This window comes from Protobothrops mucrosquamatus, unplaced genomic scaffold (assembly GCF_001527695.2).
Source record: "Protobothrops mucrosquamatus isolate PMUCROS unplaced genomic scaffold, P.Mucros_1.0 scaffold3529, whole genome shotgun sequence".
Lineage (NCBI taxonomy): Eukaryota > Metazoa > Chordata > Lepidosauria > Squamata > Viperidae > Protobothrops > Protobothrops mucrosquamatus.
Window position 1 is genome coordinate 88,015 of NW_015389498.1, and position 25,659 is coordinate 113,673.

The following is a 25,659-nucleotide window of genomic DNA, read 5'->3' on the forward strand; positions in this document are numbered from 1 at the left end:
GGAGCAAGCACGCGCCCCAAGGCTCTTCCCATAAAGCTGGGGAAGATGGCACGAGGAGGGCAGCAGTGACGGTGGCTGTAAATTGCCCTCGGAGTCAGCAGATGAAAGCACAGCCCGGGCCTCTCGGCCGTAGGAGGAGCGAGATGGCTGAGGAAACATCACGGGCCGCTTCGGCCGCCCATGGAGCAGCGTTCTCCCAGCGGATCGACAAAGCCATTCCGGCGCGCTGGAGCAGAACTGGCTGGCATCGTTGCCTAGGGAGCACCAATCCTGCAGTCGGTTCCTTCTCGAAAAAGGACTCGTGCTTTATATAGATTTCAGAATACAGCTGGAAGGGACCTTGGAGGTCTTCTAGTCCAATCCTAATCTTGATCACGTGACCACAGGGATACCTGGCAGATCAGTCCTCCTCCTCCTCCTCCTCAAGCTCTTGTAGAAGAATTGGGGGAGTGAGGTTGAATTTCAAGGTTTCCAAGTTGGACTTCACGAAGAACTCTGCCACAGATGTCTTTAGCACTCCATAAAACATTGAGTTTTGCTTTTACGGCAGTGAAACCAAGAACTAATTAGTGCTCCTTTCTCCAGTGAGTAAAACCCAAATGTCACACAATACTAGAGCTATTAAATCCCGAGAAAGCTGTCTCTGTCTGGGAATGGTTTCATCTGCCGCCTTCTTCTTGGGGTTCCCTGTGGCAACTGGCAGACCCTGTGATTTCAAGATGGACGTGCAATGGACCAACACACACACTCTCACAAGAATAAAGGATCGCTACCTACAGGAAGTGCAGAATAATTCTTAGTGGCCATCAGAAAAGTGACACTAGTTCCTCTCTGTTTTTTGGGGGGTTTTTTTGGTCCAGAGGGAACTTTCCACATCTACCCAACCCCAGCGTTGAAAATAATGCGTCCACATTGAAATGTTTTTGACCTGCTGCCCAGGCTCAAGTTTTTCGTCGAAATATGTTGTTTGGGAGGAAAAATAAATAAAAACAAAGGCTCAAATTGATCCAGGACTTGCAAGCTACAGATGTACCCTTAGTTAAAAAAAAATGTGTTCTTGTTTAGGCAAGATCTTAGCCTCCCACGGTGTCCTAACACAACAGCTTAAGCGAATGGTCAGGATAAATACAATATTTAGTGTCTTAATGGAGATTGGAATCTCATGAAGATCCTAAAGGGCTCTTAACCCAAAGGTGCTTTTGCAAAAGGACTTTCTTTGTTTTTACTTGAAGACAGGAACAGTAACAGAGTTGGAAGGGACCTTGGAGGTCATCTAGTCCCAACCGCTGCTCAGGCAGGAAACCCTACACCATTTCAGACAAATGGTTGTCCAGTCTCTTTTTAAAAGCCTCCAGTGACGAATCTACCCACAACTTTTGGGGAGAATGTGTAGCTTCAACAGCTCATAGAAAGATTGTACAGCTTCGGAGGTTCTCAGCTCAAGGAAGGACACCATCCACCATTTTTAGTACTCTAGGAAGCCCATTTGTAAGCATGGATTGTCCATAAATTGAATACCCCAAACCGCCTGGAACAGCCTTTTGGCTCTTCCAAGTTGTGTATTTTGAGTTGGGTACAAACGTTTCAAGAGTCTAACACGCCCAGGGCTCTGCTTGTCCAGTCTTGCTTTCCCTCTTCATCCCATGGTTGATCTGAAATGGTATAGGGTCTCCTGCTTGAGCAGGGGGTTGGACTAGAAGACCTCCAAGGTCCCTCCTGACTCTGTTATCCTATATTTTATTTGCTTACTTTCTCCCAAGTCAGATGTTTCCGAATCCTTCAGTTTTGTTGGAGCAAAGGGGGAAAGTTTACTACTCTTTTCCTCACTTAAGGAAATTGAATAAACTTTCATAAAATTGCAGGAGCCGGAAATGTGAAGTGGGGAAAATGCAGAGAAACCAGACATTCAAAGAAAAGGAATTATTATTTTAGATTATTTTTCGGGATGGGCCTATTCACAACATTTTTAAAGAGCAATTATGTACATTTTTTTCTCTCTCCAAAAAACCAGACGCGTTATTAAGAAAGGAGTGGAAGGGGAGGAATACTCAAACTGTTTTCTGCTAGATGGTTATGAAGCTTTTGCTTTACGGGGGGTGGTGGTGGTATCCAACGCTGGTTTCCTAGATTGGCAGGCGACAAGGAGAAATTCAAAGCACGATGGTGCTTTCTTTCTGGCTATTTGTCCTGAAGCATCTTCTTTGTGGGTTCTGAGTTAAGAGATCTACTTGGAATTTAAAATATTTTTCTCTTCCTGTTGACTGTCGTTTGGTTCTGAAATGAAGGAGGGAGGAAGAGAGAGGGAGGGAGAGAGAGAGAGGGAAGGAGAGAGAGGGAGAAAGGGAGTAAGCAAAAGGGGTAGGGAGGGAGGGGAGGGAGAGTGAAGGAGGGAGGGAGAGAGAGAGAGAGAGAGAGAGAGAGAGAGAGAGAGAGAGAGAGAGAGATATGGTTACAAATCTGCATTTTATCCCTCTGGAGGAACCAATATCCAGGATGTCCTAACATCAAATGTCTCAAAGTAACAAACGCAATTATGACGTCCCACCAAGATGTTGCTAATGCAAGAACTGAGAAACTGGCTGTCCAATCCTCTGGTGCAGACAGACATCACTGTCCACGCACAGACATGGTGGTGACATCCCTTAAGCCAGGCCAGCATCCTACAGCATTTGTTCGTCCCAGGAAGGACTCAAGAGTTTAAAAAGGAGGAGGAGGAGGAAATAGGAGGAGGAAGAGGAAGGAGGAAGAGGAAGAAGGAGGAGGAAGAAACAGAAGGAGGAAATAGGAGGAGGAAGAAATAGAAGGAGGAGGAGAGACCGATCTGCCAAATCTGCACCCAGCCTTAAGCATTCAGCAGCCAGTGAATTTCCAAGGGATTTGTAGTAATTAGATGACAAAATGCTGGCAAATCTCAAGCTCGCCGAAGATGTTACTCAGGGGTCAAAGACTTGACACTCCGGGCTGGTAATTTGTAAGTGTCAATCACGCTCAGCCATCAGACAAACTGCTCAGCATTCCCACCAAATCCAGCCTCTTTGGCCTTTGGCCATCCTCCGGCTTCTTATCGCTGCAAGCTGACGTCGCGTAGGGCTGCATGCAAATGCGGTTTCCGCCTCTCTCACCAACCTGGTGCCTTTCCGAGGAACTGGCTCCCACCACGCTCCCCCTCGTAGTCCAAGGCACTCATTCCTGCCTAATTTCCTGAGCTGCAGATAGTCCTCGATTTACAACTGTTCATTAGGACCGTTGCAGCATCTCCGTGTTCCCGTGATCAAAATTCAGAGGCTTGGCAACTGGCGTGTACCTATGACGGTTGCAGGGTCCCGGGATCACGGGATCCCCTTCTGTGACCTGACAAGCCCCTGGGGAAGCCAGATCCACTTAACGACCGTGTGACTAACTTTACGGCCGCCGGGATTCCCTGAACAAGTGTAGCATCTCTAGGTGCCCAGTCTCTCCTCCCTCTTAAAATAAATATTAAACAGAAGTTTGGCTTTTGGTTTTCCTCCTAAAAACTCTCCTTTAAACACAAGCTCTTTAAACGAATCACTTAAGTTAGCAATAAATACTGGCAGTCCTCATTTTACGACCGCAATGGAGCTCAAAATTTAGGTTGCTCAGTGAGACGTTTGCTAAGGGAGCCTGGCCCCATTTTGCGACTTTTCTTGCCCATTTGTTATGGTTGTAAAATTAGCAACCACGGTCGTTAAGTGGATCCACTTTTCCCCATGGACTTTGCTGGCCAGGAGGTCACAAAAGGGGGATGACGGGATCGCTGCGACCGTCATAAAGGTGGGTCAGTGGTCAAGCATCTGAGCGAAAAATCACACGGCCGTGGGGACGCTGCAACGGTCGTAAGTGTGAAAAATGATCCCGAGTCTCTTTTTTCAGGGCCACTGTAACTTTGAACGGTCACTAAATGAACTGTCGTAACTCAAGGACCTGCCTGGAATTGGGAATTTCTTCTGTCTTGTTTTGGCTGTTCCTTGTCTGTTGTGCTGGCTGCGCCCCCTGGTGGCAAAAGGTGCTAATAAAACGGAAGCAGGAATTTGGAACAGAAGCCCCCAGCTGGGATCTGCACAATGTTGGAACAAGTTGGAGAAGCCTAGAATGCAGCTGGGAATGCAGTTTGTAAGGATCCACAAGCAAAGTAAAGACATTTATGGAAGGGGGAGAGCTGAGAAAGCGGTGCTAGGAAGCAAATCTCTATTTCTGCCCCCTGGCCCCTGTCTTACCCCCACCTCCTGCTTTAGTGGCACTATCAGATCTTGAGTTTTAAGAATTCCGGCCGTGATTTTCCATGTACGGGTTGACCCTCCCACTTGCAACCGTTTATTGAGTGGCCATTTTGAAGTTACAGCACTGAAATAAGTGACTTGCAACAAGGTCTAAACTAACCCAGGAGAGAAGCATCCTAGAACTAAGGAGAAGCTTCCTAATGGTGAGAGCAATCAACTGATGGAATGGCTTGCCTTCAGAAGTTGTGGGTGCTCCATCATTGGAGGCTTTCAAAAAAAAAGACCAGACAACCATTTGTTTGAAATGATATCGGGCCTCCTGCTCAAGCAGGGGGTTGGACTAGAAGACCTCCAAGGTCCCTTCCAGCTCTTGTTCTATTCTATTCTATTCTATTCTATTCTATTCTATTCTATTCTATTCTATTCAACTCTACTCTACTCTATTGGGTTGGACTCGATGACCTCCAAGGTCCCTTCCATCATCATCATCATCATCATCATCATCATCATCATTCCATTCCATATTCTATTCTATTCTATTCTATTCTATCCTATCCTATTCCTTTTCTATATTCTATTCTATTCTATTCTATTCTATTCTATTGTACTCTACTCTACTCTACTCTATTCTATTCTACTTTATTCTATTCTATTCTATTCTATTCTATTGTACTCTACTCTACTCTATTCTATTGGACTGGACTCGATGACCTCCAAGGTCCCTTCCAGCACCACCACCACCACCACCATAATCATCCCATTCCATATTCTATTCTATTCTATTCTATTCTATTCTATTCTATTCTAATTTTCCATTCCATTCCGTTCTTCTACCAGAACATCTAGACTTTGCCCCAATCTTGGACCCTCGGCCTGAAGAAGTTAACCAAGGCGGCTTTGCCAACGGGAAGCCCCGACGACAGAAAGCTGCTAAGCTGTCAACCTGCCAGCTCTACTCTCTTCCCTTCGTCTGCTAACAGAGCTGCCTATTATTTTGCTGGCACACGGACGCTGGTTTGCATATTTCGCCGATTCAGGTCACATCCCGTTCACACGCAAAGCCGTCGCCAGCGTCTGTTGATATTCTCGGTCCCTTGCCCAATTCCAGTTTGAGGTGAAAGCCTTCCTTATTAGCCAATTTGGATACCCATTTACTGTGAATTACTCAGCCTGATTATTATTCATGAATGGGTAAGTCTGAAATCTCAGCTCCCTGCTAGGCTGTTTCTCCTGGTCTTTCCCCCCCCCCCTCCCCATCCTCTCTCCGGCTCCTGAAATGAATATATTTAAAGGAAAACAGAAGGCCGTGGACAACAACACCGCTTCGATGCTGATACCACAAACACACCGGCGGCTGAGAAAGGATGTCAGCCTGGCCAAGGAGGCTGTTTACCCCACGGGTGTGACTTTGTGCCAAAATGCAGCACCCAAACAGTCTGGCGTCCCCTACGTTGGCAGCCAACAAGCCAGGAGTCCCTTCGTGTAATGCTGGGTTTGGAACGGAGAAGATCTTTGCTCCAGCTAGGCCGGGAAGCTGCTAATCCAATTAACACATCTTGGATTTAAATTCTTCCCTTCCTTTGTCCTTCCCCTCTGGAGGGAAAGGTCTGTCAAATCAATCGCCCGGAGAACTCTGCAGCCAAGCCTTTCAGCTGACAGCAGAGACCTGTGTAGCTTCCCGACTTATTTTTCAACCCGGCTGGAGCAGAAGACAGAGTGGAAATCCTCTCCGATCTGGGATTCCTACCAGTCCTGTGTCGAGGACTGTTGGGTAGCCACCTGCCTCATCGCTGCGACTCAGCGCTGTGTGACGCTGCTGTTTACACAGTTAAAAAAAACAAGACACCACAACCAAAAAAATCCCCCTCTTTCTCCCCACCCCCAGAATATTTAAAAACAATAAAGCTATTAGAACAGAGTTCAAATCTTAGCCCAACCTGTTTCACAAGGGGTCTTGTTAGGGAGATAAAATGCAAATCTCCTTACATGGAGCAGGAGGAGGAGGAGGAGGAGGAGGAGAGGGGCAGGTGGGAGAGTAGGGGAAGGAGTAGAAGGGGAGGAGGGGGAGGAGCAGGAGGAAGAGGGGCAGAAGGAGGGGAGGAGGCGGGGAGGAGCAGGAGGAAGAGAGGCAGGAGGAGTAAAAGGGGGAGGAGGAGGGGGAGGAAGAGGAGGGGGAGGAGCAGGAGGAAGACGGGCAGAAGGAGGAGGAGGAGGGGAGGAGGAGGGGGAGGAGGAGGGGAGGAAGAGGGGCAGAAGGAGGAGTAGAAGGGGAGGAGCAGGAGAGGGAGGAGGAAGACTATGGGGTCCTTGGTGCTCTTGGAGCTTAGTTATTTTTTTGCACTCTCCTTCCTTCCTTCCTTCCCTCCCTCCCTCTCTTTCTCTTTCATCTCCCTCCCTCCATCTCTCCTGACATGGGCTGTGAGAAGGACCGTGGGAGACAGAGCTGCAGCCTACACAAGAGTCTGATAGAGAAAACCTGAGTCTAGAGGAGGAATGGGAGTGGAGAAAGTTATCTCAATAAAGGCAGCCTTAGTATTCTGTGGTTTGGGTTTCCTATCTGCACTGCCTTCCGATAAGCACAAAAAAAGAGATTTCTGTAAACTAAGGCATGGGAAGACCCTCCCCAAGCAAATTCTTTTCAATTACATGAGTGGAAGGTCTCCGCGGCCCTAAGGGGGGGGGAGAGGAAGTTCTAGGAAGAGAAGGCGTAAAAAAAAACCAGCCCCAAGGGTTAAATTAATTTTCATAAAACTCTTTAAGATTTTTAGGAAAGCCTCTGCTCCCTTCTCCTCTTCCCCTTGCCCACCCACCCCAGCTACCCCCTCCCCATTTCTCAACCCCTGGTAACCCTGAACATCTGACTGGCAAGCATTTCACATTTCAATCCCAGCCGAACAAATTGAATTAGATGTTGAAACCAAGCTGGGTCGTGTTTGCCAAAGCCTACCTCCTCGGCTCGCACTAATCCTTTCCCGGATGCTGCAGAGCACACAAGCGTCTTCGGGGGTGTGTGTGGGTGACTTGGCTTGCCATGAAAAGAAACCAATGCGGGGAGGGAGGGGGCTAGGGAGGAGACGACACCCAACTACAAGTAGCAGAGACCTCCCAAACTCTTGTTGGCTGGCTTCTTGATGTCCTTTGAATTTGGCGGTTCTCCTGCAGGTATTTTGCTGCTCGATGTAGAAGAGCCGACAAAACTGGAGGAGGTGGTGGTGGAATTAAACTTGCCATCAGCTTAGAATCCTTACGTCGCCACAAACCGAACAATTCTAACTCCTCTTGAATTCTGTTGATTCTTATCTGGCGCTCATTCAGATTTGCACTTTAGTTGACTAGATGACCCCGGGACACTGCAACTGTCACCAGTATGAGTTAGTAGCCAAGTGTCTGGATTTTGATCACGTGATCACAGGGATGCTACAATGGTCGTAAGCGTGAAACACTTTCACAGGTGACTTTTTTCGGCGCCGTTGCAACTTCAAACGGTCACTAAACTGTTGTAAGTCGAGGATGACCTGCAGACAGTTCTCAACTTACAACAATTTAGTGACCGTTTGAAGTTATAACGGGCACTGAAAAAAGTGACTTATGACCGTTTTCCACACTTACGACCGTTGCAGATCCACCCTACCCATTTAGAGAAGGTGAGGTGGCCTAACTGAAAGTCTTTCGTGTGAAAATTTCCAGAGAACTTTCATGTAAGTTAATTACAGGTAAAAATTGCAAAAACCTTCCGGTGAGTTGTCATATTCTTTTTTTTGGGAAGACTTTTTGGGTATGAGGACCAGAAAATGTAGAAGCCTTGAAGCCAGCGGTTCTTTCTTGCATGATCTGTTCTATATTAACAGCATCTTTGACACTGGTCTGAAACCAGACTAAAACGCGCTCAGCTGATTAACTGGCGATACAATACAGCACGTTTGAACAATGACATCTAGTGGAATCCACAGTGATGTCACATCCATCAGAATGTAATTGTGTAGATGATGTAAATTGTGTGATTAGTTTCCTCTTCTCTCTCCCTCCCCCACCCATCCCCCCAAATTCATTTGAAGGACACCAGACTAAAGAAGGCTTAGTTATATTATTCTGAAGGGGGAATCTTCGCATTTTTTAAAAAGTACAATGAGAATATAATGAATCCAGCTGAATTAGGTCCAGTTTGCCAACAATATCCAGTCACACAATTGAAAGTGCTTGAAAACAGCTCTACTCCTTTTTAACAGCTGTTTTCAAGAGCTTTAGTTTATAAAGGCTGGCATCCTTATTTATCTGGACTTAATTAAGCAACTGACATCAGGGGGGGGGAGTGTAACTCTCAATGGGTTGGTCCCTGAAACCTAATCGAAATCTAAATTTAAACTCAGTCTCACCAAGGGGTTGAGACTATGATCTGGTTTGGAAACACAAAAGCATGAAGAATTTGCTCTTTCTCCTTTTTTTGAGATCAACTGATTTAATCTCCTTGTGCTTAGACAAGGCCTTCTCCCACCTGGTGTTCCAGAGGTGTGGATGCGCTGATGATGTTACCTAGTTGGGTAATGAAACGTCTGCAAGAAAGCAACCCTGCTCAGAGAGCACCAAGGATCCCTCATTTCAACCTTGAGCTACAAAGATTCTCCTGTATCGGTCCCAAGTGAGTGATCCACCTTCATGGCTTTCACCAGTGGCACTTGAGGCACCACAAAAGGACCTCTGGTTGCTATCATCCCCGCTTCAAAATCCCACCATCTACAGTAAATATCCTAAGACTTGGTCACGAATCTTTATGCTTCAACCCCCCTTCTCAATCCACTATGTGAAGGTGGGAGGGCTGCAAAATTTGACTGTATTTTTCTTCTCTCTTGCCTCCTACAGATTCTGAAAGGTTCCTGTTATTCCCAAATCCTGAAGGATTTAAGGGAAGGCTTGGTCATTCTAACCCTCCGCTTTCTGCTTTTCTCTTAATCTCTGACTTTCCTGGGAGTTGGAAGAGGGGAGGGTCTTCACCCTACAGGCACCTGTGCTGGAATTTAACACTTGCTTTAGATAGGATTAACTGCTAACTACCCTCTTTTATTCTCCACCTCATTCATGCTGAGAATGGACCCCGAGGCAGCTGGGAAAGGATGGTCTTACAGAAGGATAAATGAATACCACTGGACCTTGTGCTTATTGTAGAAACACTGTTATAGAGAAGCAGAAGCAGGAGGAGGAGGAGGAGGAGGAGGAGGAGGAGGAGGAGAAGAAGAGGAGGAGGAGGAGGAGGAGTACTATCACAGCTATCTGTAAGGAGGTCAACTGGGTTAGTGAGGATCGAGTGAAGACTGCAGTCAATTCTTTAGACACAGAGGACTTAACATACCTTTCAGTTTTGAAGTGAGGATTCTAGTTATTCTCCTCATGGTCTTCTTCATCATCCGCTAGCTTCTCCAACATCTCTTCCAAAATGGCTGTCCGCCGTTTCTTGACAGGGGGATCTGGGTAAGATGAAGGGACACTCTTGAGTGGAAAAGGCAGGATAACCATTTTTTTTCTGTCCTTTTATTCAATTAACCCCAAAACGGTTATATTGGAGAATGCCCTAGGGGTTTCCTGCTTGAGCAGGGGGCTGGACTAGAAGACCTCTAAGGTCCCTTCCAAATATTCTATTCTATTCTATTCTATTCTATTCTATTCTATTCCATATATTCTATTCTATTCTATTCTATTCTACTCCATTCCATATATTCTATTCTATTCTATTCTATTCTATTCTATTCTATTCTATTCTATTCTATTCTATTCTATTCTATTCTACTCCATTCCATATATTCTATTCTATTCTATTCTATTCTATTCTATTCTATTCTATTCTATTCTATTCTATTCTATTATTATTATTATTATTATTATTTATTATTTATTAAATTTATATCCCACCCTTCTCCTTGCGGACTCAGGGCGGCTAGCAATCAAGTAAAAATACACAGATGACATTACAAGTTTAAAAATTAATTTTATTCCTTTTCTCTGTTCTATTCTATTCTATTCTATTCTATTCTATTCTATTCTATTCTATTTTCCTGCCATGCCATTAATCTTGTAAGCCGATCTACATCCTTTCCATACATTTTATACAGGTAATCCTCAACTTGCAACGCTTTATTCAGTGACCGTTCAAAGTTACAACAACACTGGAAAAACAACTTTGGACCGTTCTTCACACTTATAACCCTTGCAGCATCCTCCCTCACGCTCACAGAATCAAAATTCAGACGCTTGGCCACCGGCAGCTATTTATGACGGTTGCAGCATCCGGAGGTCCCGTGACCCCCCCCTTTTTTTGCAACTTTCCGAAAAGCAAAATCAACGGGGAAACCAGGTTCACTTAACAACTGCCGTGATTCGCTTAAGAACTGTGGCGAGAAAGGTCGTAAAACGGGGGCAAAAACTCACTTAAGGGCAGTTTTGGGCTCAATGGTGGTGAAGGACGCCCTGTAGAGATCTCTCGTGATTGTCCAAGTTTTGTTTTGTTTTTTAAGGGAATTATGGAAGACTGTTGAACTCATTTTTTCTCCCCCTGCTATCAGGGAGGGAAAGAAAGGGTTCTTCCCTCTCTGCGTTTTCCCCTCTTTTCAGAAAGCAGTTCTCTCTCTCTCTCTCCGCGTGGAGAACAGCTGTTCAAATCCCAATCTTCCCCATCAAATCGCCTCGTCTCCGACAAACAAATAAATGTACTTTTTTTCTTCTTCCAGGACTCGGGGAAAAAGGGTGTAAAATAAACAGGCAGAACAAGCTGCTGTATTTTCTCCCAGCCTTACAGCTGCTTCCCAAGATAAACAGCAAGTAAATGTCAGGAAAAAAACATCAATATAAGGGAAATTAACCTGACGAGATCCAGATTCCCCCTCCCAACTCACCTTCCCAAAATCTTTTCGCTTTTTTTTCCCATTCCCAACCAAACGGTTCTGCATTTGGGGAGTCCAGCCTGCCACCCCCCCCCCCACCAACACCAATGATTTTATTTTTCAATTAATTCCTTGACAGAAAGCCAAGATGGTGGTACTTCTGCTCCTATGTTTTTAACGATTGTTGAGGGAGACAGAAGGGGGGGAATAAGGGGAGGGGGAGTTGGAGGGGGTGGGAAGAACCAGGAACACTTTTAATCTCTCTCTCTCACCCCCTCCCCAATTTCCACATATAGCTTCATCAGTGAGGTAAGAGTCAGAACTTTGGAGAGAAAGGGAACCATGTTGTTGGGAGAAGGTTGAGTCGTTGCATTTTTTATTTAATCTTCAAAGGATAATCTCTACGTTTCTCTTTATTTATTTGTATGAATTGTTTTTATAAGCTACCCAAGATGGTGAACATATCCAACAGACTTTCCTCCTGCTATTTGCTCCCTCCTATATGAGGTGGGCTGGGCTGAGAGAGAGAAGGGGGGGGGACCGGCCCAAGGTCACCCAGTTGGCTTTCATGTCTAAGGCGGGACTAGAACTCACAGTCTTCTAGCGATTGGCCCAAAGTCACCCAATCTGCGTTCATACTTAACGCGGGACTAAAACTCACAGTCTCCTGGTGAATGGCCCAAAGTCACCCAGTTGGCGTTCATGCCTAAGGCAGGACTAAAACTCACAATCTCCCGGTGATTGGCCCAAAGTCATCCAGCTGGCTTTCATGCCAAAGGTGGAACTAGAACTCACAGTCTCCTGGTGATTGGCCCAAAGTCACCCAGTTGGCGTTCATGCCAAAGGTGGAACTAGAACTCACAGTCTCCTGGTGATTGGCCCAAAGTCATCCAGCTGGCTTTCATGCCAAAGGTGGAACTAGAACTCACAGTCTCCTGGTGATTGGCCCAAAGTTATCAGCTGGTTTTCAGGCCTAAGGTGGAACTAGAACTCACAGTCTCCTGGTGGTGCCCAAAGTCACCCAGCTGGCTGTCATCCTTAAGGCAGGACTAGAACTCACAGTCTGCTGATGAATGGCCCAAAGTCACCCAACTGGTGTTCATGCCTAAGGCAGGACTAGAACTCACAGTCTCCCAGTGATTGGCCCAAAGTCATCCAGCTGGCTTTCATGCCAAAGGTGGAACTAGAACTCACAGTCTCCTGGTGATTGGCCCAAAGTTATCAGCTGGTTTTCAGGCCTAAGGTGGAACTAGAACTCACTGATGCCCAAAGTCACCCAGCTGGCTGTCATCCTTAAGGCAGGACTAGAACTCCCAGTCTCCCGGTGATTGGCACATAGTCGGCCAGCCGACTTTTCGGCTTGAGGCAGGACTGGAACGGTCCAGGAGGAAAGAGGAAATTCTCCTCCTCCTTAATCTTCCTGATCTGATCCATCTCACATCCTCAAAGGCTGCAGAAAGTCCTTGCTACGGATCTCCGTGACCGGCTGATACAGCCACCCCTCAACCCTTCTGCAACTTTTAGCTTAGATCAACAAAAGAATTTTGCACAGATTCGTCGGAGGGGAGGGCGGGGGGGGGGGAGAGAAAGCGTTGATTGCTTTTCTTGTAGCTTCTTGCACTTTCTCTAAACCTGGCTTAGTTCCTTTTTCTGAGCAATTACTGGAGCCAGAAAGAGCAAGGGAAGGGTTAGGGATATAAGAAAGAGGGGGAAAAAAAAAGCTGACACATTCGTATGGTCCCAGAAGTGAAGGCTTCAAGAATCCAATAATGTACTGCTAAGCAAAATAAGACGAGGCAGGGGTTGGGTGCAGCTCCCCTAACGCACCATCCAGCCCTGGCCGGATTCGGAGTCAGAAATATCGCTAATTTCACTTAGGAATATAGTACAGTCCTCTATCGCTAGTCCTTGAGTTACGACAATTGACTCAGGCGCTAATAGATGGATAGAATCAAGATCGTGCGAAGCGTTAACACCCCTTGATAATGCCTTGCTAAGACCTCGTTATGCAAGACAGGTGTTAAATCAATCTCGCCCCATTTTACGACCTTTCCCGTCAGGGCTGTTAAGTGAAACGCTGCTGTTGTTCAGTTAGCAACACTGTTGTTAAGGGGATCCAGCTTCCCCCCCGTTGACTTCGCTGGTCAGACGGTCGCCAAAAGGGATCACGTGACCTGCAACGGTCGTAAATAGGAGTCAGTCGCCAAGCGTCTGAATTTGGATCATGGGGAGGCTGCAACAGCCGTAAATGTCATTAAGTCACTTCCCCCCCCCCCAGTGCTGTTGTAACTTGGAATGGTCACTAAAGAAACTGTGGAAGGTCAAGGGCTTCTTGCGTTCACCAAGCCAGATGCAAAATTGGTGTGCATTTTATAGCTTTGGAGGTATTTTGTGGGCATGCCTATCTTTTTCTTATAATTGCATGTTGTGTCTGAAACTGTAGCAAACAGGCTTTGATCACCCCGAGGTTTCATTTCGTATTGTACAGGAGCGCTTGGCATCTTTGAAGCCCCAAGAAATATAAAAATGTTGGTTTCTGGGGAAGAGCTTCGCCTCCACTACCTCGTTTTTTTTATTTTCGTTATTTACTGGGTTTATATAGCCACCCACCTCACGTACGTGACTCTAGGCGGCTTAGAATAAAGTAGAGGAAGCAGATAAAACGCACAGTGTAAAAATAAAAACAGAGAGCAGCCCGAACGTTATTGTATTCTTGCTATTGCAATTTTTCCTTCATTAGATTCTCGGGGCACAGCTCAGGCTAACCGAATTGGGGGTGGGTGGGAGAAAAGAGGAATGTTGCAAAGATATAAAGGGTGGGTGCGATACAACACATTGGCAGAAGCTACGATCGAGTTGCGTTTCGTGTGTTTGACAAACTCACCCGCTGGGCAAATCATGTCCTAGCATGATGCCATAAGACGGTGTACTGGGGGTTCGCTATGCCATGAAAACATAGAAAGCATGCTTCCTTTATTTGGGTTTAACAGAAGAACAGAGTTGGGAGGGACCTTGGAGGTCTTCTAGTCCAACCCTCCTAGACTCCTCCTCCTCCTCCTCCTTTCCCTTCCAGCACTTATGATGTTCCCTAGACAGGTAATGAAACATCTGCAAGAAAATAACCGAGCTCAGAGAGCCCCAAGGAGCCCATGGTCTTCCTCCTCCATTTCATAAAGCCCTGCTAGCATTGATGATGTTCCCTAGTTGGGTAATGAAACGTCTGCAAGAAAACAACCCAGCTCAGAGAGCCCCAAGGAGCCCATAGTCTTCCTCCTCCATTTCATAAAGCCCTGCTAGCATTGATGATGTTCCCTAGTTGGGTAATGAAACGTCTGCAAGGAAATAACCAAGCTCAGACAACATCAAGGACCCCACAGTCCTCCTCCTCCTCCTCCTCCATTCCACAAACTCACATACATCTCTCCTGGTCAACCCAACTGACATCCTTTCCACCTTGGTGTGTAAGAGACGCCGGCCGCCTCCTCGTTGCCCCTCCTGTCGCCCTCCCAGGTTTCTATTTGCAAGGCTGGCTCTGCCTCCGAGCCGGCTTCCCCCATCCCGGGCTCAGCCCCCCGTCCTGGTGCGAGAATTTTCCCTCTGTCAGTTTAATTCTTTGATCGATGGGGAAGAGCAGGAAGACGCAACCCAGCGCAGCTGGCCTCTCACGTTACCCCTGGCAGGAGATCCCCGGCCCTGCTGCTGATGGCTGAGTGAAATGTTTGCGGAGCGCGCGGAAGACAAGTCAATAGTAATTTAGCTGGATTGGGAGCAGGTCCCTCCTCCGCACGCTTCGCGGCTCCCGGGAGGCAGAAGTGCATGCAGGATTATTACTGACTCGCTCGGAAATATTTCCAAAACAATCCTCCGAGAAGCGTGGGGGAGAGGGGTGGGGGGGGTGGGGGGCGAAGAGGGAGAGGGGGGTGGGTGGGAAAGGAAGCAAAGAGATGGAGCTTCAAAAGCTGTTGGCTCAAATGCCCGAATCCGTTTGGAAGTTTCTCGCAACAGCTCTTTGGAGAAGATGTTTAACACAGAAGAACAGAGTTTGGAAGGGACTCTGGAGATCTTCTAGTCCAGCCTTCTCTTAGGCTGACCTCCTCTTCTTTGAAGGGCTGCCCTAAAGAAGAGGGGCTGGAGCTATTTTCTTGCCAGGAGGCCAGAGAAGAAACGATGGGATGGAAGCTTATCAAGGAGATAACCTAGAAATTTCCGGACAGGGAGAAAAATTAACCAGTGGAACGGCTTGCCACCAGAAGTTGTGGGGTGCTCCATCACTGAAGGCTTTCAAAAAATAGACTGGACAGGTACTTGACTGGGATGGTGTAAGGTCTCCTGCCTGTGCAGGGGGTTGGACTAGATGACCTCCAAGGTCCCAGCCCTGTTATTCGGTTAACCCCATCCAAGCATGAACAACACGAGAGTATTGTGGTCAACACAACCAGAAGGCATTTTCCCACAGAGCTCAGTGTGGTCAGGTCTTGGGTGTGGGCAACCTGTGTTGTAAAGGGAATGCGGGACTCCACCACCCATTTTCTCCAAACAGGGTGGCTGAGGCCCATGGGAGCTGCAGTCCAAGATCCATCAGTTCTCCATAAACCGATAGCCCCTCTTAGGAAGACAGGTCACCCTCGACTTACGACGGTTCGTTTTAGCGGCCGTTCGAAGGTTCAACGGCACTGGAAAAAGGGTCACGGGATCAAAATTCAAACTCTTGCCAATTGACTCATACTTACGACGGTTGCGGTGTCCTGGGGTCACGTGATCCCGTTTTGCGACCGTCTGGCAAGCAAAGTCAATGGGGGAAGCCGGATCCACTTAATTTAATAACTGTAGCGATTCAATTAACAGCTGTGGCCAGAAAAGTCGTACAATGGGGCAAACCCCCCTTAACAAAGGTCTCTCCTGGCCACAGAAGTGCTGGGTTCAACTGTGGTCGTAAGCAGAGAACTACCTGTACAGGCAGAGGCCAGTTTTATCTGGCGACGCTAAAGAAGCAAACGCGGCGGGTGGGTTTTTCTGGATCTTGGAGAAAGCGCCGGTAACTTACACCCTGATCCTGGACTTGATCACCTTGGGGGATCTTGGGAGGTTCTGATATGTTCTCGGGATCCTGCGGCCCCGGCCTGGCCGAGCTGCATTCAGCCGGGCTGCGCCACAAGGTGGATTGGGAGAGATCCTCATTGAAGGAGATTTGATTTAATTTCCGCCTCCCATTGACGGGCTTAATTGAATCGGAAAGCCAAATCAAACAGGCCAATTGAATCAGAGGCCTCTGAAAAGATCCAGGCCTCTTTTCCCCTTGTGGTCCTTCAGAAATACAGCTGGAGGCGATCGGAACGGCCAAAAGCAAATTGGGATTTCTTTTTTGGGGGGGTCCTGTCTCCATGGAAAAGGCTGAACAGGACCCAGTTTTCCCCCCTCCCCTGTTCCCCACCCCAAAAAAACAAATCAAGACTGGCCCGTTTCACACCAGTTATGTATCCTCCTTTCTGCATCAGAACAGAATTAACGGAGTCCTTATTATTATTTTTGGACAATCTGCAAGGGAAAAACAAAGCTTCCTGGGTGGGGTGGGACTGAGGTTTGAAATGCTTCCTTATTTTATATTAACTCATTTGAGTAAGGGGGGTAGAAGGGCAGGGGGCCGTGGAGGTCCTGGGGTGATAATCCGGAAAGCACGGAGATATTCCAGATTGTCGGGATATATATAAGCCTCTTGGGCTAATTTAAAATAAAAAATTCTAGCAAATTGAGACAGTTGCCACCAATTCTTTTCTTGTCCTATTCCTTCCTCAAATGAGGAAGAGAACTACACTTCTGTCTTCTCTTTTACAGGGTACAGATGAGCAGTTGGAAGGAACCTCAGAGGTTTCTAGTCCAACCCTTGACCTAGGCTGGGAGTCCTTATGCCATTCCAGACAAATGGTTGTCCAGTCTCTTCTTAAAAACCTCCAGTGATGGAGCACCCACAACTTCTGGAGACAAGCCGTTCAATGTTTTCACAGTCAGGAAAATTTTCCTTAGTTCTGGGTTGCTTCTCTCCTTGATCAATTTCCATCCGTTGCTTCTTGTCCTGCAAATTCAGGCGCTTTGGAGAATAGCTTGACTCCCTCTTCTTTGGGGCAGCCCCTGAGATATTGGAAGACTTCTATCATGTCCCCACTCATCCTTCTCTTCATTAAACTAGACATACCCAATTCCAGCAACCCTTCTTCGTATGTTTTAGCCTCCAGCCCCCTGATCATCTTTGTGGCTCTTCTCTGTACTCTTTCTAGAGTCTCAACATCTTTTTTACATTGTGGTGACCAAAACTGGATGCAGTATTCTAAGTGTGGCCTTACCAAGGCCTTGTAAAGTGGTATTAACACTTCACGTGATCTTGATTCCATACCTCTGTTAATGCAGCCTAGCACTGTGTTACCTTAACTTAACAACTGCGACAGTTCCCTTAATCCCCGTGGTTGTAAAATGGGGGCAAAACTCACTTAACAAATGTCTCGCTTAGCCACAGAAGTGTTGGGATCCATTGTGGTTGTGAGTCAAGGACTACCGGTTCTCCTCTAGGAAGAACCACGCTTGAGGCTACCGGGCGACAAAATAACAGGCTGTGGAGGTCCCAGATGAAGCCAGCTTTGGGAAGTAAGGAGGAGGGAGGCCAGACCCTCTGCAGGAACCAGCCCACCAGCAGCAACAAAGGGAAAAAAGGGAGGGGAGAGGAGGCAAAGCAAATACAAAACCCATTTCCCTCCGTCAGCGAAGAACGGCAAAACAAAGATTCGTAGAAAAGATACCGCCGGTGCTATTACGCCAATGAATTTCCCAGGCCGCCCCCGCCGCCACGAAATAAAACTAAAAGCCTGTTTCTACTGCGGGCCGTGCTGTTTGAAAGACCCTGTGGTTTGAATGACACACAGCCGGAGCCTCGTTCTTCCCTCTCTTCGGCTTTTCTCTTTGCTTTTCCCCCCCCCCCCTCCTCGCTGCTTCCAAAAGAATAACAGCAAAGTTGCTCAAAGAGCCCTCTCTGGGCTTGAGACCTGGGGACACCCAAAATGCTTGAAGGTGGGGAGCAGATTGAGGGGTAAACAAAGGGGGAATGGGTGGTTTGGGGGGGGGGAAAGAAAGATACACGCAGTCAGTTCTTCCAAACGGACTTCTTTGGGAAGACAAGGCTCTCTCTACTGCCCATTATTAGCCTTCTCTGTGGCCGGGCATATTCCTGGGTGGGGATGTTTCTTTTCTGTGGCCGCATCCGTGCTAACAGGGAGGGCTCAAGGCACTTTGCTGCCTGCAGGAGAGACCACGCAGTGTGGCAAACTTTGGTTAGTCAACATAAAGGCGGAAGGGGGGGGGGAAGAGAGGTTGGCTGGCTGGCTGGGGGGGCGCCTTCTAAGTCAAACATGCCCATTTCACAGGAAGGAGCAGAGAGCGAAATGCAGCTCTTTCTGCAATTGTTGAAAAGGAGGAAGAGGAGGAGGAGAAGAAAAAGGGGGAGGAGGAGGAGGAAGAGGAAGAGGAAGAAAAAAGAGGAAGAGAAGGAGAAAGAAAAGGAGGAAAAGGAGAAGGAAGAGTGGAAAAAAGAGAAGCAGAAAGAAAAGGAGAGGGAAGAGATGGAAGGTAAGAAAAAGGACAAGAAAGAGAAGAAAGCAGAGGAAGAAGGGGAGGAGGTGAAGGAGAAAGAAAAGGAGAGGGAGAAGGAGGAGATGAAAAAAAGAGGAGGAGGATGCCCCGGAGGGGAATTATTTTTTTTTAAGGCACAGGATTGTTCTATTGCTTTAGCTCCAATACCCTTTTCATGTTCCAAATCTTAAAACAATTCAAAACGGAAGGATAACTCAGATCAGGTACCGTGAAAATGCGCCGCCGTCTTCCTTCTCAGGGTCTCCACCGTTTCCTCCGAGTCCGCCCACTCCAGCACCAGTCTCCTGCCATACAGATGGGTACTGTGGCACAGGGCACCGAAGGCTCTCTGCAGGGCAGGGAGAGGGGAAGAAAAGGGGTCAAAGAAACTTACTTCGACCCAGCCTTTGGTTCTGCTGACTTTAGAATCCCCTTCCAACTGAGGAAGAAGGGAGGAAGGAAGGAAGGAAGGAGAAAGGAAGGAAGGAGGGAGGGGGAGAGAGAGAGGGAGGAAAAGGAAGGAAGGAAGGAAGGAAGGAAGAAAAAAGGAGGAAGGAAGGAAGGAAGGAAGAAAGAAAGGAAGGAAGGAGGGAGAAAGGAAGGAAGGAGGGAGGGGGAGAGAGGGAAGGAGGAAGGAAGGAAGGAGGGATGGAAGGAGGGAGGGAGGGAGGAAGCAAGAAAGGAGAGAAGGAGGGAGGGAAGGAGGAAAGAAGGAAGGAGTAAAGGGTGGATGGATGGAGAGAGGGGAAAGAGAGGAAGGAAGGAAGGAAGGAAGGAAGGAAGGAAGGAAGGAAGGAAGGAAGGAAGGAAGGAAGGAAGGAAGGAAGGAAGGAAGGAAATAATAGCAATGAGCTCTGGCCATAAGTCAAGGAATTAAAAGTGGGCTAGGAGGAGGAAGAAAACTCACCTGTAAAGCCTTTCCAATTATAGAAAGGTTACAGGTGACTTCCCCGTGGTCACATGATCAAAAGTCAGACGCTTGGCAACTGACTCGTCCTTACGACGGTTTCAGTGTCCCAGGGTACACGGGATCACTTTCTGCAACCTTCTGATCAGCAAAGTCAACGGGAAAACCAGGTTCACTTTACTAACTTAACCACTGCAGCGAGTCGCTTAACAACGGTGGCAGGAAAGGTCGTAAAAGGGGGCAAAACTCACTTAACACACTGTGTCACTTAGCGACAAAAATCTGGGGCTCAATTGTGGTCGTAAGTCAAGGACCACCTGTATTCTATTGTTATGGACCAGGGGTCTTCAAACTTGGCCTTTTTACGACTTGTGGACTTCAACTCCCAGAATTCCTCAGCCAGGCACGCGTGCCTGGCTGAGGAATTCTGGGAGTTGAAGTCCACAAGTTGTAAAAGGGCCAAGATCCCTGTTATGGACTGATCTCCCCAGACTACTCTCCCCTTTCTCCCCTCCCCACCAATTGCAATTTTGCTACTCCACCCTCATTGGGAAGAAGAACCCAAACCGAATCCTGCGGTGGGTGTACGCGTTGGCTTCTCTTTCAAGCTGAAATTCCTGACGCGGAAATGGTTTTATATTTGCTGCTGCTGCTGCTGCTGTCGTGTGTCCTTAAATGCCGATGTTCACACCCAACATTCCTTAATTAGCAGAGAAATGTTTTGGCTTGAAACCAATACTGTTGTGGAGTTGGGGTGGTGGTGGTGGTAAAGACAACCAGGAGGAGTCAGCTGCGAAGAGTTGAAGGGGGCTGTTTATGTTGTCAGAAAGCAGCTCCCCCCCACCAGCTCTGGCAAATCGCTGCATTTCTTAATTGTAGGCTCTCGTTTGCTAATTTGTATTTCAATTTCTCACTTCCCTGGGTCGAACGCAAGTTGTGTTGAGGAATGAGCTGCGTGCGCTGCCTGTAGGCACGTGAGCTGTTTAGCAGCTGGGCACCACCAGATTCTTGCGGTCTCACCCAGGCATGAGTGTCAATGTCAGGTTCAAAAGCACTCCGGATTCATTCNAGGAAAGGAGGAAGGAAGGAAGGAAGGAAGGAGGGAAGGAAGGAAGGAAGGAAGGAAGGAGGGAGGGAGGGAGGGAGGGAAGGAGGGAGGAAGGAAATAATAGCAATGAGCTCTGGCCATAAGTCAAGGAATTAAAAGTGGGCTAGGAGGAGGAGGAAAACTCACCTGTAAAGCCTTTCCAATTATAGAAAGGTTACAGGGGACTTCCCCGTGGTCACGTGATCAAAAGTCAGACGCTTGGCAACTGACTCGTCCTTACGACGGTTTCAGTGTCCCAGGAACACGTGATCACTTTCTGCAACCTTCTGATCAGCAAAGTCAATGGGAAAACCAGGTTCACTTTATCAACCGGCTTACTAACTTAACCACCGCAGTGAGTCGCTTAACAACGGCGGCAGGAAAGGTCGTAAAAGGGGGCAAAACTCACTTAACGACAAAAATCTGGGGCTCAATTTTGGTCGTACGTCAAGGACCACCTGTATTCTATTGTTATGGACCAGGGGTCTTCAAACTTGGCCCTTTTACGACTTGTGGACTTCAACTCCCAGAATTCCTCAGCCAGGCACGCGTGCCTGGCTGAGGAATTCTGGGAGTTGAAGTCCACAAGTCGTAAAAGGGCCAAGATCCCTGTTATGGACTGATCTCCCCAGACTACCCTCCCCTTTCTCCCCTCCCCACCAACCCTCGTTGGGAAGAAGAACCCAAACCGAATCCTGCGGTGGGTGTACGCGTTGGCTCCTCTTTCAAGCTGAAATGGTTTTTATTTGCTGCTGCTGCTGCTGTCGTGTGTCCTTAAATGCCGATGTTCACACCCAACATTCCTTAATTAGCAGAGAAATGTTTTGGCTTGAAACCAATACTGTTGTGGAGTTGGGGTGGTGGTGGTGGTAAAGACAACCAGGAGGAGTCAGCTGCGAAGAGTTGAAGGGGGCTGTTTATGTTGTCAGAAAGCAGCTCCCCCCCCCCAGCTCTGGCAAATCGCTGTATTTTTTAATTGTAGGCTCTCGTTTGCTAATTTGTATTTCAATTTCTCACTTCCCTGGGTCGAACGCAAGTTGTGTTGAGGAATGAGCTGCGTGCGCTGCCTGTAGGCACGTGAGCTGTTTAGCAGCTGGGCACCACCAGATTCTTGCGGTCTCACCCAGGCATGAGTGTCAATGTCAGGTTCAAAAGCACTCCGGATTCATTCATCATTCTGAAGACGCTGAAGTCTCCAAACATCGGTGAATGAGCCTCTACCAGATTCAGCATCCTCTCCCTTATTGGGGTCAACCCAGATGCCTGCTGGAAGCCAAAATGCCCCCAAATGGGAAGCTCTCTCCCTCCGGCTGCTGTTCCCCGGAAGCAGGAATCTAGAGCCCGACTGATCCCTGGACAATGAGGATGGCTGTGTTCTTGCAGACATTTCATTACCAAACTAGGTAACATCATCAGTGCTAGAAGAGAAAACAAATCCCACTCCCTTCTAGCACGGATGATGTTACCTAGTTTGGTAATGAAACATCGGCAAGAAAACAACCAACCTCAAACCCCACAGTCCCCCTCCTCCTCCCCACAAGCCTCACTCCGTTCTAGCACTGATGATGTAACCTAGTTGGATAATGAAACGTCGGCAAGAAAACAACCCAGCTCAGGAGCACCAAGGAGCCCACAGTTCTCCTCCTGCTCCTCCTCCTCTCTGCCAACCCCATTTCCTTCTAGCACTGATGATGTTACCTACTTGGGTGCTGAAACATCTGCAAGAAAACAACCCAGCTCAGAGACGCATACCAAGGATCCTGCAGTTCAACTACAAATATTCTGTAGATGAAAATGGGAATTCTGGCCATTGAAGTCCACCCATCTTAAAGTTGCCAAAGTTGAAAAACTCTGCTTGAGACCATCAAGGTAGGCCTACAACTATTCTCTTCTATGGGAACTTCCCATTGCTGTCTGTTTTCATAGTGAAGTGCATTCCCCCCCCCCCGCCCCAACTAATCAAATGATGGCCAGTGCATTTGTGAAGGCTTTCCCATCCCCACGTCTTAAAAAGACCTACTTAAAACTAAATTTTGCACTTCAGTCCTACCTTTCCAATGGTCACTAAACAAATAATGGGAAGTCAAAGACTACTCATATTATATGTGTGGGATTCACAACTGCAGAACCTTTGAGAAATGCCATTTGTAGCTACCGATATAACAAAAATTCACATTCAGCACCCTGGATAACAACCCAACAGCTAAGACTACAAGACTTATTAGGAAATGTGCAGATCAGCTCTGTTCACGTGGAGTCAACTGTTTGCATTGTATCACTGATTGAACACACACACACACACACACACACCAAGCCGAGTTGATTCAGTTTTCAGATTGGATTCAGGAGCATTCAGTTTCGACAGTCAAACCACAACAGAGCCTTACAAATTACTTTGGCAGTGATCCTGCTACAATTTCACAGCAGCGCAAAGTTAACAGGGATTGTAAAACTGCCATCTAGCGGTTGGCAGTGAGCCGGTGTAATTGTGCAACCTTTGTGTAACGCACACCTGACAACTGCAGGCTTCAATGTCATGAATAATTACAACAGCCCCAGCCTGGGGAGCCTAAGGAAATTATCTATTCCAGCAAGTATTAGAAGTCGGTAATAAAGCTATTTGTGTATCAGTGTCGTGTTTACCAACCATGAGTCACTGTGAGATTAGGGGAGTGCCAAACATTTATATTTCAAATCTAAAAGACTCTATTTGGGGAGCGAAACCTTTCAAATATTCTGAGCTCAGCGGAGCATGCTTCGAACGTGAAACAGCCATCTGGATTTTGGAACCCTCCCAAAAATGATCAGGGTGGGACGTTTCCAATTTGAGAGGGTTTAAATATGATACTTTTTGATAATCTGAAATCAGTGTTTCAATTCTTGCTGGACTTCAAAAATGCAATCCAAGGAGAATGACATTTCTACCCTATTCTATTCTATTCTATTCTATTCTATTCTATTCTATTCTATTCTATTCTATTCTATTCTATTCTATTCTATTCCATTCCCTACTCTACTCTACTCTACTCTACTCCATTCCATTCTATTCTATTCCTTTCTGTTATTCTATTCTACTCTACTCTACTCTACTCTACTCTACTCTACTCTACTCCATTCCATTCTATTCTATTCCTTTCTGTTATTCTATTCTACTCTACTCTACTCTACTCTACTCTACTCTACTCTACTCTACTCTACTCTACTCTACTCCATTCCATTCCATTCTATTCTATTCCTTTCTGTTATTCTATTCTACTCTACTCTACTCTACTCTACTCTACTCTACTCTACTCTACTCTATTCTATTCTAAATCAATGGTTGTTACGTCGAAGGGCTACTTGTAAACAGAGAGCAAAGGGGCCACCAGCACGAGTGGGCAGACAAGCCACAGCCTTGCTAGCATGGCCAGGTGGGCTGACGACCCAGATGAAAGCCGGACGGGAACCGTCTGGGTTCTAGCATGACGGGAGCCATAGATCAAGGAAAGAGGTCTCTGAGGTCACCTCCCGGGGGCTGCCCCAGCCCAGCAGATCTAAACGCTCGTAATTTGGTGGATGGGCCCACTCTGTCTCCTCTTTCCCCACTGCCCTATTAAATGCTCAGCTTGGAGAGTCCGGAGGGAGAAAACCATTAGCGAGGCACAAAGACTCGACAGCATTAGGTGGTTGATAGATTTCTCATTCTTTCCCCCAAAACAAAGGAGGACGAGAGCAGAGGGCATTGCCAAGGCATGGCAGCTGAGCCCTTTCTGTCAAAAGAGAGAAGATTCATTCCTAGCTGGAGATATTGTTATTATTATTACTATTTGGGTTGGGAAGAAACAGTTGACTTTTTAAACGCCATCCTGCACACTCCGCGCGGCAGAAAAGGAAGACAACAGACATCACAATAGACTAAAGCGCGATGCATCTGAATAGGAGCTGCACACAAAGGCATCTAAAGAAACACTCGTTTATGTGCCTGGGCATTCTTCTCTTCAGATACTTCAGGGTGGATCCTCTAATGCAAGCGTGAATAGCAAACAAAAATTCCAGCTTTTCTTTCGCGGATCTCGCTATGTGACGCCTCCTTTTATTTTATTTTATTTTTTATTTTTTTTAAAAAAAAAACCCATTTTAATATCTGTATTTCAGCCTAATTGAGGTCTGTGGGTTTCACCACTTCTCAAAGGGGGTCCTTGGCACACCAAAAGTTAAGAATCCCAGTTTCAGAGGCATTTCATGATCTCAACAAAGTTAGAAAACTACAGAAAACAGACCTATCAGACAGGGGCTGGTCTATGCACGAGTGTGCATCGTGTACTGGGCTGTGCCCTTCTGAGCATCCTGGCTTGGAGCTAGTCACTGGTTCACCAGTTGAATTTCGCTCCCTCCCCTCCCCCCCTCAAAAAGAAAGACTGAGCTATGGAGATATAACCCCAACACATCAAAATGGGTTTCAGAATAGAAAGAGGGGGAAGAAAGAAGAAGAAGAAAGACCAGCGCCCCCTAATGGCTGAAACATAGAACTGACCGTTTCAATAAACCTAGAAGAGCACCAGTACCCATCAGCCACCTCTATACTTGAAGCTTTCCAACAGATCCAAACTAGAATCGAAAGCCGAACATAGACCGGAAGCTTGGATGTGATCTGTCTGCAGGTAGTCCTCAACTTACGACAAATCAGACGAGAATTTCCGCTGCAGGTTGTTAAACGAGCCCGATGGTAGGACTCGTTATGGCCCAGTTGTGAAGCAAAACCCTCTAGCGCTCAGGGGTCCTCAACCGTGGCCACTTTAAGACTTGTGGACTTCAACTCCCAGAATTCCTCAGCCAGGCATGAAAAAGGGAGGCGTCCGCTCACCTTGGCATCCTGCTTCGTCAGGAAATCCACAAACCCAAAGCCGCGATGCTTCCCCGTTCCGAACATTTTCTTCGGCATGCGGACCGTCTTCAGCTCTCCAA

The 25,659-nt window shown here is 47.1% G+C and overlaps 1 long non-coding RNA gene across 1 annotated transcript; it reads right to left on the reverse strand.

The window, feature by feature from the left end:
• Positions 1-1,995: 1,995 nt before the first annotated feature.
• LOC107297784 lies at positions 1,996-25,659 on the reverse strand. Its single transcript, XR_001549137.1, has 4 exons — positions 25,559-25,659; positions 18,950-19,070; positions 9,583-9,697; positions 1,996-2,274 (listed from the first exon to the last, which is right to left on the reverse strand). It is a non-coding gene; the product is annotated as an uncharacterized LOC107297784 (long non-coding RNA).